The following is a 12,276-nucleotide window of genomic DNA, read 5'->3' on the forward strand; positions in this document are numbered from 1 at the left end:
CTACCTCTGAAAAAATATTTGGGCTTCTAGCTGTGTGTGGGACTTGTTCTATTAATCCATCTATACAGACCTCCATCAGGTTGCAAACTGAATATAATTTTTTTCTGCATCTATCTCTGAAAAATTATTTGAGCTTCTAGCTGTGTGTGGGACTTGTTCTATTAGTCCATCTATACTGACCTCCATCAGGTTGCAAACTGAATATAATTTTTTTCTGCATCTAGCTCTGAAAAAATATTTGGCCTTCTAGCAGTGTGTGGGACTTTCTCTATTAGTCTATCTATACTGACCTCCATCAGGTTGCAAATTCAAAATAATTTTTTGTCTGCATCTAGCTCTGAAAAAATATTTGGCCTTCTAGCAGTGTGTGGGACTTTCTCTATTAGTCCATCTATACTGACCTCCATCAGGTTGCAAATTAAAAATAATTTTTATCTGCATCTAGCTCTGAAAAAATATTTGGCCTTCTAGCAGTGTGTGGGACTTTCTCTATTAGTCCATCTATACTGACCTCCATCAGGTTGCAAATTCAAAATAATTTTTTGTCTGCATCTAGCTCTGAAAAAATATTTGGCCTTCTAGCAGTGTGTGGGACTTTCTCTATTAGTCCATCTATACTGACCTCCATCAGGCTGCAAATTAAAAATAATTTTTATCTGCATCTACCGCTGAAAAAATATTTGGCCTTCTAGCCGTGTGTGGGACTTGTTCTATTAGTCCATCTATACTGACCTCCATCAGGTTGCAAACTGAATATAATTTTTTTCTGCATCTAGCTCTGAAAAAATATTTGGCCTTCTAGCAGTGTGTGGGACTTTCTCTATTAGTCCATCTATACTGACCTCCATCAGGTTGCAAATTAAAAATAATTTATACCTGCATCTAGCTCTGAAAAAATATTTGGGCTTCTAGCTGTGTGTAGGACTTGTTCTATTAGTCCATCTATACTGACCTCCATCAGGTTGCAAACTGAATACAATTTTTTTCTGCATCTACCTCTGAAAAAATATTTGGGCTTCTAGCTGTGTGTGGGACTTTCTCTATTGTCCATCTATACTGACCTCCATCAGGTTGCAAATTAAAAATAATTTTTATCTGCATCTAGCTCTGAAAAAATATTTGGCCTTCTAGCAGTGTGTGGGACTTTCTCTATTAGTCCATCTATACTGACCTCCATCAGGTTGCAAATTAAAAATAATTTATATCTGCATCTAGCTCTGAAAAAATATTTGGCCTTCTAGCAGTGTGTGGGACTTTCTCTATTAGTCCATCTATACTGACCTCCATCAGGTTGCAAATTAAAAATAATCTTTTGTCTGCATCTAGCTCTGAAAAAATATTTGGCCTTCTAGCAGTGTGTGGGACTTTCTCTATTAGTCCATCTATACTGACCTCCATCAGGTTGCAAACTGAATATATTTTTTTTCTGCATCTACCTCTGAAAAAATATTGGGCTTCTAGTTGTGTGTGGGACTTGTTCTATTAATCCATCTATACAGACCTCCATCAGGTTGCAAACTGAATATATTTTTTTTCTGTATCTACCTCTGAAAAAATATTTGGGCTTCTAGCTGTGTGTGGGACTTGTTCTATTAATCCATCTATACAGACCTCCATCAGGTTGCAAACTGAATATAATTTTTTTCTGCATCTACCTCTGAAAAATTATTTGAGCTTCTAGCTGTGTGTGGGACTTGTTCTATTAGTCCATCTATACTGACCTCCATCAGGTTGCAAACTGAATATAATTTTTTTCTGCATCTAGCTCTGAAAAAATATTTGGCCTTCTAGCAGTGTGTGGGACTTTCTCTATTAGTCTATCTATACTGACCTCCATCAGGTTGCAAATTCAAAATAATTTTTTGTCTGCATCTAGCTCTGAAAAAATATTTGGCCTTCTAGCAGTGTGTGGGACTTTCTCTATTAGTCCATCTATACTGACCTCCATCAGGCTGCAAATTAAAAATAATTTTTATCTGCATCTACCTCTGAAAAAATATTTGGCCTTCTAGCTGTGTGTGGGACTTGTTCTATTAGTCCATCTATACTGACCTCCATCAGGTTGCAAACTGAATATAATTTTTTTCTACATCTAGCTCTGAAAAAATATTTGGCCTTCTAGCAGTGTGTGGGACTTTCTCTATTAGTCCATCTATACTGACCTCCATCAGGTTGCAAATTAAAAATAATTTATATCTGCATCTAGCTCTGAAAAAATATTTGGCCTTCTAGCAGTGTGTGGGACTTTCTCTATTAGTCCATCTATACTGACCTCCTTCAGGCTGCAAATTAAAAATAATTTCTATCTGCATCTACCTCTGAAAAAATATTTGGCCTTCTAGCTGTGTGTGGGACTTGTTCTATTAGTCCATCTATACTGACCTCCATCAGGTTGCAAACTGAATATAATTTTTTTCTGCATCTAGCTCTGAAAAAATATTTGGCCTTCTAGCAGTGTGTGGGACTTTCTCTATTAGTCCATCTATACTGACCTCCATCAGGTTGCAAATTGAATATAATTTTTTTCTGCATCTAACCCAGCCAATAGTTTTGGCCTAATACCACAGTTTGGCCACTCAGCTCTGCTCGGTTCCCATCCATTGTTTTTTTGTGCAAACAACTCCAGAGTTGTGAATTAGTTAACCACCAAAATGAGTGGAAAAAGGCCTGCTGCTGGTGGAAAGGGGAATAGGCGTGTTGGGAAGGGGAAAAAAGGTTGTGTCCGTGGGGTAGGTGTTAAAGCAACAGTAACATCTGCAGAAGAAAGACCATCTTCCAGCCAAACTAAAATGTCTACTTCTTTTAGCGGACAATGTGATAAGATCCCTTTCTTATGGCCACGCCAATCGCTACAAATTCCAGATGAGGCACAAAAACAGCAGGTGCTTCAACGGATATCAAGTGCTCCTTTAAGTGGGCTCTCCTCCACATCAACTTCAACATCACAAATACTCCAGTCCTCAAAGGTGTCACCCCAATCGCACTTGCTTCCTCACAGCTCCCAAATCTCCAGCTGCCCGTCTGAGTATGAGGTAGAATAGATGGTTGAGTCTGCAGAGCTGTTTACTCATACTATAGCCTGGGAATCAGAGGTCGAATCCAGCGCTTCTGTGAATCCAGACGAGGAAATGATCTGCACTGATGCCCAGAATCTTTATGAGTCGGATCCAGGACCAGACGCAGAAGGTTCTGACCATAATGTAGACCCTCATTCCCAAACTGTAACTCCTGTTGGTGGAGACAATGAGGAAGACGATGATGAGACTCAAATACCTGATTGGAGCGACAACTTTAGTTTTTTGTCAGGGCAGGAACAGGTTGGCTCTGAGGACGACGGGTGTGATAACGCACAGGGTGATGATGATGAGGTTGGAGATCCCACTTACTGTCAATCTACAGTCAGCCAAGAGATGAGGTCAGCAGAGGAGGTGGAGGAAGATGCTAGTGACGACGAGGTCAGGTTGCGCCTTCCTGGACAGAGACGTAGTACTGGAAGCACGTCAACAACTGCATCCTCAAACACAACTCTGCCTCTCACCACAAGTCGTGGTGGCTCTTCAGGTCGCATGGGTGCTAAGCCTTGCATAGCCTGGGCATTTTTTCAGATCGATAAAGATGACCCAACTCGTGTTATCTGTAACATTTGTCAGCAAAAGCTAAGTAGAGGCCAAAAAATACATAGTTTGAGTACTTCATGCATGAACCGGCACATGGACATGAAGCATAAGTTGCAGTGGGAAGCTCAGTGTGCTACAATGCGGCCTAGCCGGCGGGGCCAACCACCGTCTGCCATATCTTGTGCATCCGTGGCCTCTTCATCCTCTGTGACTAGGGGGACAGCAGTCACACCTGTTTTGGGGCGCAGACCTGCCACCTCTTTACCCGCAACAGCCAGCATGATTGGCAGGTCATCATTTTCTTTGGAGGTGGTAACACCAGCTGGTGTTGAGCGCTGTCCGACATCGATAGCACCACCTTTGGATCAAGGCAACCTAACATGTCCGCCTGCATCTTCCTCACAGACCGGCAGTTTGCCGGGGACACCCTTATCAACCCCGTCTAAGCACAATAGCCAGCCCTCGGTCCCTCAGATGTGGACAAGTAAAAGACCATTTCCTCCTAGCCATGAGAAAGCTAAGAGGTTGAATTTCACCATCTGCAAGCTCTTGGCTACAGAAATGCTGCCTTTCCACCTGTTGGACACAGAGGATTTTCGAGACCTTATGTCCGTCGCAGTGCCCCAGTACCAGATGCCCAGTCGGCACTACTTCTCAAAGAAAGGTGTGCCTGCGCTCCACCAGCATGTTGCACACAACATCACCGCTTCTTTGAGAAACTCTGTGTGTGACAGGGTGCATTTCACCACAGACACTTGGACGAGTAGGCATGGACAGGGGCTTTACATGTCGCTGACTGGGCACTGGGTAACTATGGTGACAGCAGGACAAGGGGCTGCTGTCCAAGTCTTGCCGTCCCCACGAGTTGTGTGTCAATCCTCTTTATGTCAAAGTTCCTCCACTGCTTCTGCCTCCTCCACCTCCTCTCGGTCTTCCACCTGCACCCATAGCCTGTCTGGTCATGCCACAAGCTTTCTAACTGCGCAGAAGGGATCCTGCACACCTCCTTACTATGCTGGCAGTAGGGCTCAACGTCATCAGGCGGTTTTTACTTTGAAATGTCTGGGAAATGTGAGTCACACAGCTGAGGAGTTGTGGTCAGCTCTGGAGAAGCAATTTCATGAATGGTTGTCTCCACTGGACCTGAAACCAGGGAAGGCCGTGTGCGACAATGCTTCAAACCTGGGTGCGGCCCTTCGCCGGGGCAATGTCACACACGTGCCTTGTATGGCTCACGTGTTGAACCTGGTTGTCCAGCAATTTTTAGCCCACTATCCCAGACTAGATGGCCTTCTGCAGAGGGCACGGTCGCTGTGTGCTCACTTCCGCCGTTCGCATCCCGCAGCTCATCGACTTACAACTCTACAGAAGTCGTTGGGCCTGCCACTTCACCGGCTAAAATGCGATGTGCCTACCCGGTGGAATTCAACTCTGCACATGTTGCAGCGACTGTGGCAGCACCGACAAGCCCTGGTGCAATACGTTCTGACGTATAGCCTGGGCCAACGAGATCCAGAGGTGGGGCAAATCACGCTGGAGGAGTGGTCTCAGATCAGGGACCTATGCACCCTTCTGCACAGTTTTGAAATGGCGACGAAGATGTTTAGTGCTGACGATGCCATTATCAGCATGACTATTCCGGTGATTTACATGCTGGAGCACATGTTAAACAGAATTCGGAGTCAGGTGGTGGCACAAGAGGAGGTGGAGGAAGTAGAGGAGGAGGAGTTGTATGCGGAAGGGCTAACATCTGCAAGGTCCAGACGGTCGGCAGCACCAAGGCGGCAGGCATGTGAGGGTGGGGGAGATGGTTTTACCAGGGCGCATGGTAGCAGCCAAACTAGTGAGGAAGGTGCAGGAGCCCAGGAAGAAGTGGAGGACGAACTGATGGAAGACTCATCAGATGAGGGAGACCTTGATCACATTTCTGTTGTGCGAGGTTGGGGGGAGAGGACAGAGGAAGGAAGCATGATTGTTACCTCGCCACCAACACAACAGGGACTTGGTGCTCCTGGATACGCAACACACATGAGTGCCTTCTTGCTGCACTACCTGCAACATGACCCTCGAATTGTGAGAATTAGAAATAATCCTGACTACTGGGTTGCCACACTGTTAGATCCCCGGTACAAAAGTAAATTTGCAGAAATTATTCCTGCCATAGAAAGGTATGCACGCATGCAGGAGTATCAGCAGAGACTGTTGCAGAATCTTACATGTGCTTTTCCACAAAACACCAGTGGTGCACGTAGTGAATCTCACAGTTCCAACTTGCCAACCGTGGGACCGTCAAGTGTTCAGCACTCAAACCGTAACAGAACCACAGTATCTGCTGGTAACATCAATTTTGCGGAATCATTTCACCACTTTTTTAGCCCATCCTTTGCAAGGCCACAGGAGACAAGAAGTCTGACACATAGTCAACGCCTAGAGACGATGGTACAGGAGTATCTCCAAGTAAACATTGAAGCCATGACTGTGTCACTGGACCATTGCTCTTTTTGGGCTTCCAATCTGGATAAATGGCCGGAGCTAGCCACTTACGCCTTGGAGATCTTGTCATGCCCCGCAGCCAGCGTTCTGTCTGAACGTGTGTTCAGCGCTGCTGGTGGTGTGCTGACAGATAAGCGCACGCGGCTCTCCACTGATAATGTAGACAGACTCACGTTCATAAAGATGAACAAATCATGGATCCGAAACGACTTTTCTACCCCTGTGTCATCCTGGGGAGAGTAAAAGCTTGATGATTGGTTAAAATCACCCTACCAACCGTTTTAAGCTTTCAAATTACTAATCATGTTTATCTGTATCTTGGCTGGAAAATAATTTGGACTTTGTAGCAGTGTGCAGCACTGATTCTATTAGGCCATCTATAATAAGCTCCACCAGATTTAAAATTACTAATCATGTTTATCTGTATCTTGACTGGAAAATAATTTGGGCTTTGTAGCAGTGTGCAGCACTGATCCTATTAGGCCATCTATACTAAGCTCCACCAGATTTAAAATTAATAATAATTTTTAGCTGCATCTAGCCCGGAAAATAATTTTGGGGCTCCGAGATGCGCAAGACACATAAGTGCCTTCTTGCTGCACTACCTGCAACATGACCCTCATATTGTCAGAATTCGAAGTAATCATGACTACTGGGTTGCCACACTCTTAGATCCCCCAAACTTTTCGATCAACCTTTTCATTTTAATAAAGACCAAAAAAATGGTCATTTTTGAAATTATAAGCATTAGCAGGTTCTTAGAAACTGAAATCAAACAGTTTTCAACTCAAAACTTTATTCTAGGTGATGTTACATTTTCACATAGGACCCCTTGTTCGAAAGGAGCTTCTGAACTCTCTCGTCCATTGAATTTGTCAGGTTTTGGATGGTTTCTGCTTCAATTGTTTTGCATGAGGACAGAATACCCTCCCAGAGCTGTTGCTTAGATGTGAACTGCCTCCCGCCATCATAGACACTCCTTTTGATGATGCTCCAGAGGTTCTGAATGGGGTAAAGGTCAGGGGAGCATGGGGGTCACACCATAAGTTTGTCCCCTTTTATGCCCATATCAGCCAGAGATGCAGATGTTTTATGTGCAGCATGAGATGGTGCATTATCATACAAAAAAATGATCTTGCTGTGAAATACACGGTTCTTCTTCTTGAACCATGGCAGGAAGTGCTGTTTGAGAAAATCCACATACATTATGGAGTTCATCTTTAGCGCCTTCAGGGATCCTAAAGGGGCCGACAATCTCTCTCCCCATGATTCCAGCCCAAAACATTACTCCACCTCCTCCTTGTTGGCGCTGTAGCCGTGTTTGCGTGGGGTGTCCATGAACCAGCCATCCTCCACTCCATCCATCTGGACCATCGAGCGCTGCACGGCACTCATCCGTGAACAAAACAGTTTTGAAATCAGTCTTCATGTAATGTTTGGCCCACTGGAGCAGTTTCTGCTTGTGTGAAGTGGATAGAGGAGGTCGACAGGATGGTGTATGCACAGTTGCAAACCTCTGAAGGACCCTGCATCTTGTTGTTCGGGGGACGTTGGAGGCACCAGCAGCTTCAAAAACTTGTCTGCTGCTATGACAAGGCTTTTTTGCCGCTGCTCTTTTAACCTGACGTAATTGCCTGTAGGAAAGAGTCCTCAATTTGCCCTTATCAGCACGCACATGTGTGTACTGTGAATCAGCTACATACTTCTTGATTGCCAAGACACTTCATCCTGATCATCGCACAATGTTGATTGTAGTCATGCCTTGACCTAAACACTCCACAATTTGTTGCTTCTCAGCAGCCGACACATCCTTTTTCTTTCCCATTTTGGCAGAAAATGTAGGCTGCTTAATAATGTGAGCCAGCCTTCTTAAGTAGTCTTGCCTTTCATTGGACACACCTGCCAAACTAATTAGCACAGGTGTCTGCAATTGCTTACAGTGATATAAAGAGCCCTGACACACATCACCATCAATGAGTTTAACTGACAAACAAACAAATTCTTCCCTTATCACTCCTAAACACTTTTTGCATAATAATTTGGAACACAGTGTACATGTGCTTTTCCACAAAACACCAGTGGTTCACGTAGTGAATCTTACAGTTCTAACTTGCCAACCATGGTCTGTATGGAGTTGTTCAATAAAGGGCCCAAAATTAAGATAACATAGATGGGAGAGGACTCTATGAATAGGAATTCCTAAGTATTTGATACCCTGTGAGGGCCAGGCAAAGGGAAAGTTGGACTGGATGGAATCCTATATGGATTTGGGGAGGGAGACATCGAGGGCCTCAGACTTCGCTGCATTGATTTTAAAATTTGACCATGTAACAAAGTGATCTATTTCAGCCATAACAGCATGGATGGATATATGTGATTGAGTAATATATACTAGGACATCATCAGCAAATAGAGAGCACTTGTACTCGGTGCCTCCCACCTCAATCCACCTAATATTGGGGTTATGGCGAATTGATGAGAGCAGGTGCCCCGTCACTAGGATGTATAAGAGAGGGGACAGAGGACATCCCTGCCTTGTCCCATTGGTGATTGTGAAAGGTGATGAAAATGTTCTGACGCACCCCCTGGGCCTTAGGACACCCGGAGCCGGACCCTTTTTGGTGGATGCTGGTGGTTGTAGTCTTCGTGGCGGCGACCCGGTTCCGTGGCTCAGGGTGGTCAAACCAGTGGTGGAACTATTTATGTGGTTTTGATGTTTAAATGTCCGACTACGCCACCCGTGGATTGCGGTCAGAGTGAACCGCCGCTGCAGGGCAGACCGCTGAGGCTGGTGTTGTGGGTGCAGCAGAGCGTAGCATAACTCCCCACGGGAGGAGTATAGCCTCAGGGCAGTGTATGCGGAAGATGGGGGTGATGGTGCAGGGCAGCAGCAGTAACGACACGGAGTCAGTGATGCAGTCCAGGGCCTTTACTCACAGTTCTTATTATCCAGACCACGTCTGCAGGTAACGGCTGCCAACGTCGTACTGTGCTCCCCAGGTGAGGGGCTCAGACAACTCCCAGATAACTTTGGAGCGCTTCACAGGACCCCCTTTGTGTGTCCTTTGTCTGGCCTTTCTTACCAACGCTTCTGTCCGGCTGCCTCGGGCCTCCTCTTGGTAAACTTGGCACCAGTTTCCCTGACCCTATGTGGTGCCTTCCTAGTGGGTGTAGCGAGGGGCTGCGCCACATAAAATGTCACAGCCTCCGGTTTCTAGCTGAGGGTCGTTTCCAGCCTCCACTAGTTTCAGGGACCGGTCTCCCTCTTTGGCCTGACCCCTCTACGCAGGTGGATTCGGGCGTGCGGTGGCGACTCGCCCGTCCGCAACCCTGGGATCCCTTCATTCCTCATTCCTGGAGCCTTCTCCGCTCCTTTTCCTTCCTTCTCCCTCTTCCAGGCCTGGGCCTGTGTTACTAGGCCCGCCTCCGGAGCAGAGCTCATGCAGAGGCCCTGCTCCCTGTCACTTCTGCTCAGACTTCTCTGCACTGAACTAATATGGTGCCCACCTTTTATACTCCCTTATCAATGCACCCAGGAACTGCTTCCTCCCTGCTCCTGCACTACAGGGTTCCCCTTCCTCAGTGTTCCCTCCCCCCACTCCAGCCAGGGTCAGTGACTGTCGTGCCCATCTCAGGGGCATATTGGTCGCCCTGCCCCACGGCAATGTGGTGTAATGCATGCAGGTGTCGGGGTCCTGATCCACACTCCATCCTTACCTGAGAGTGAGATATCACACCTCTGGGTGAGGTGCAATACCTCTGTAGCAACCGAGCCCTCAGGGTGCTACAGTTCCATTTATCTTCAGCCTAGGTGACGTATTGTGATACAGGGCCGTGATTTTGGCTATAAAAGGGTCCCCTATACCCCTACCCCAAGCTTTTTAAGAGAATCATATATGGCGTGCCAGGAGACTCTATGGAATGCTTTCTCAGCATCCAACGAGAGTATCTAATTACAAATTTTTAACTGCATCTAGCCCAGGAAATACTTTGTGCCTAGTAGCAGTGTCTGCTAGTCAGCGGATTATCCCGGCTGTTAAGAAAGCTACACCACCTGTAGTTTGGACACTTAATTTTTTCAAAGGAAATGCTTCGGGACCACGGGATACTCAGTGAAGAGCATCAGGAGGCACCCCAAGGCATAGGGGCTGGGACTGGCAGTAGGATGCCTTGCGGTGGACAGCCGAGCTCGATCCTTATAAAAGCTTTTTAACTGCAGCAGCTTTAGTGGACGCTACTGGAGCTGGAATTACGCGGCTGCTGGCATGAGACTTGCCCTCCAATAGATCCTTGTAAATGGATTTAAAGTGTATTCATTCAAATTAGAGAGACAATTTAAATTAAAAAGCTTAGAGCTGCCTCCACCACAGGGGGGCTCGCTCGACCCACCAGCGGACAGGCACCAGTATTGGGAGAGGGGGGCTGGCCGTCAGGGTTCACCGCGGCTCTGGCACAAACCCGGCGACACGGAGGTGGCACGGGCAGGAGCGGACTGAACGTGTCGGCTTCTCACTTTTTGGATTTTAGAAGGGCATGAGATGCCTATATCTGTGTCTCCCCCTCCTTTTACTCCTCCACCTCTTTTCTTTTCGCATGACTATATGTACTTGTCACTTTTCCATGTGTTAGTTGTGTCTTCTGAGCAGTTTGTCAGCTTTTGGACACCTTTGAAGGTGTTTTCTATGTGTTTCTATATGTTTTTGTTTGCCTGCCATTGGTTTTAACGGTGTTCGAAGGTGTTCGACGAACAGTTCGACGAACAGTTCGGCGAACACACGGGTGTTCGACGAACCGAACCAAACTCGAACACTACGGGGGTGGCTCAACACTAGTCAGGAGACACTACTGTTTTTCTTTACAGAAAAAACTACCAAAACCTGAATAAAAGAGATTTTTTACCGAGGGATGGCAAAACCACACTTATTGTTTACTGGGGTATACCACACTTTTTTAAATAGAGATATTTGCGGCTGGACAGTGAGCGACACACTCAAACTGCTTTTTTTTTTAGATACCAAAGGCCCAAAACTGGATAGTACAGCGATTTGACCCGTGGAACGGCGAAACCACACTGGGATGTCGGGCCTACACAAGACTATTTTCAACAGATATATTTTTGTGTCACAACAGTCAGGAGACACTACTGTTTTTCTTTACGGAAAAAACTACCAAAAGCTGAATAATAGAGATTTTTTACCGTGGGATGGCAAAACCACAGTTATTGTTTACTGGGGTATACCACACCTTATTAAATAGAGATATTTGCGGCTGAACAGTGAGCGACACACTCAAACTGCTTTTTTTTTAGATACCAAAGGCCCAAAACTGGATAGTACAGCGATTTGACCCGTGGAACTGCGAAACCACACTGGGATGTCGGGCCTACACAAGACTATTTTCAACAGATATATTTTTGTGTCACAACAGTCAGGAGACACTACTGTTTTTCTTTACGGAAAAAACTACCAAAACCTGAATAATAGAGATTTTTTACCGTGGGATGGCAAAACCACAGTTATTGTTTACTGGGGTATACCACACTTTTTTAAATAGAGATATTTGCGGCTGAACAGTGAGCGACGCACTCAAACTGCTTTTTTTTTTAGATACAAATTGCCCAAAATGGATAATACAGAGGTTTGAACCGTGGAAGTGCAAAACAACACTTCTTTTTCTCTTGCCTACACCAGACTATTTTCAACAGTTATATTTGTGTCTGAAAAATCAGAGACACGCTTTTTTTGGGGGGGGGGGGTCACACCAAAAGGTTAATAAGATGGGTATTTGTACAGTGTGAAGGAGGAAAAAAAAAGGAGGATTTAGATGAAAAAAAAAGGATTTTTCCTGGCCCCCGACACCTGGTGCTAAGTCCAGCAATTTCAGCAACAGGAGCACACAGGACTGTAATGCAGCGTTTGCTGGTATAACCACTGTGTCTCCTATACAGCCTGCCTGCCTGGTATCTGGGATGGATATTAGTCCTGAAAAGGACTGTTTGTTTGTTCTGGCAGCCTTTACAGACCCTACACTAACTATTTCGCAGTTTTTATCTCTCCCTAAATCAGCATCGCTGTCCCTACACTGTCTAATCCGGAGCGACTGTGTCCAAGATGGCGGCGCCCCATTTTAAATACTCGAGGTGACGCTGTGCGGCCAGCCAATCACT

Source organism: Phyllobates terribilis, unplaced genomic scaffold, assembly GCF_046119375.1.
Source record: "Phyllobates terribilis strain yellow unplaced genomic scaffold, ASM4611937v1 Scaffold_1__5_contigs__length_1240528914, whole genome shotgun sequence".
In the NCBI taxonomy this organism is placed as follows: domain Eukaryota; kingdom Metazoa; phylum Chordata; class Amphibia; order Anura; family Dendrobatidae; genus Phyllobates; species Phyllobates terribilis.